Source organism: Crocuta crocuta, unplaced genomic scaffold, assembly GCF_008692635.1.
Source record: "Crocuta crocuta isolate KB4526 unplaced genomic scaffold, BGI_CrCroc_1.0 scaffold179, whole genome shotgun sequence".
NCBI lineage: Eukaryota > Metazoa > Chordata > Mammalia > Carnivora > Hyaenidae > Crocuta > Crocuta crocuta.
The window spans coordinates 2451808-2453421 of record NW_027551568.1 but is presented as its reverse complement, the minus strand read 5'-3'; positions in this window follow the sequence as shown (position 1 = coordinate 2453421).

The window sequence follows — 1614 nt, the reverse complement described above, 5'->3', positions numbered from 1 at the left end:
GGCTCTGTGCTGACAGCTCAGAGCCTGGAGGCTGTTTCAGTCTGTGACTCCCTCTCTCTCTGACCCTCCCCTGCTCACGCTGTCTCTCTCTCCTAGAAATAAATAAAAATATTTTAAAAAAATATTCCAATTTCCTGGAAACCAGGGCATCTGAAAAGCTTCCAAGAGAAGGAAATAAACAGATGATCTTGAAACGGGCCACCACCGAGCTGTGTTCCCGTTGCCCCGGGGAATCGGAGACGCCGGAGACCACGGGACGCCAGACGCGGAAACAGGAGGTCTCGCAAGCCCCGTCCTCTGGGAAGGCACCGGGGTGCCCCGGGACCTCTCTCTGTGAACGCTGCTTCCCCGCGATCCCCGGAACACCCAAGGCACCCGTCTGATCCGGCGGGACAACGGGGTGTGGTGATGGAAGGCAGGTGGCGGAGGTCAGGGCCCGATACGAAGGGGACCATGGGGGGAGGGGTCTGCAGCAGGCGGGAACTACAGGGTCCCCAGCGGAGCTCCGGGCCGTAGCACGCGGCTCGTAAACCCAGACGCAACACGACCAACCAGACAGGACGCGCTTGCCAACCTCAGAGCGACTCAGACCCGAAGGCAAGAAGCAGGAGGTGCGTGTGGTCTGAGGAGGAAAACGGACCGGGAAAGGGCGGACAGGGCCCCGAAAGGGGGGCTTCCTCCATCTTCTGAACCGAGGCCAGAGGTCGCCGCTCAGACTTGGAGACAAAGCAGAAGCAGTGGTCACAGCGAGGAAGGGGCGGAGGATGACAAACCTCACTTCAAACTTAGCATTAGGCCTACTGACACATCATATTCCTGGTTATTAAAAATAAATGAAATAAATGCCTCAGGGCGCCCAGGCGGCTCAGTCGGTGAAGCGTCTGACTCTTGATCCCGGCTCAGGTCCTGATCTCCCAGTTTGTGGGTTCGAGCCCTGAGTCGGGCTTGGCGCTGGCAGCTCGGAGCCTGCTTGGGATGCTCTCTCTTCCCCTATCTGCCCCTTCCCCCCTCCCTCTGTCTCTGCCCCTTCCCCCTTTTCTCTCTTTCCCAAAATAAGTAAATAAATGGGGCGCCTGGGTGGCTTAGTCGGTTAAGCGTCCGACTTTCGCTCAGGTCATGATCTCACAGTTCGTGGGTTCGAGCCCCGCGTCGGGCTCTGTGCTGACTGCCAGCTCAGAGCCTGGAGCCTGTTTCAGAGTCTGTCACTCCCTCTCTCTCTGACCCTCCCCTGCTCACGCTGTCTCTCTCTCTCTCCTAGAAATAAATAAAAATTAAAAAAAAATAAGTAAATAAATAAATGCTTCAATGTGTTGGTGCTCACAAGACATAACAGAAAACAGTGCAACGGTAGCTGGGACAGTGAGGGAAGAAGACACAGGTTGACGTAAAGAAGAGGGGCTGCGGAGGAAGCGCTAACACTGACCATCGAATGTACGGCTCACAGCTGTCTGTCCCTGGTGCCACCAGGAGATTGTGCGTGTTGTTCAAATGTGCAGCTGAAGATGGAGAATGGCCGCAAACATGTGTGAGCGGCCCAAGACAGCACCCGAACAGAGAGAGAGAGAGAGAGAGGGAGGGAAGAAAGGAAATTATCATCAATACAGAGAGGGGCAG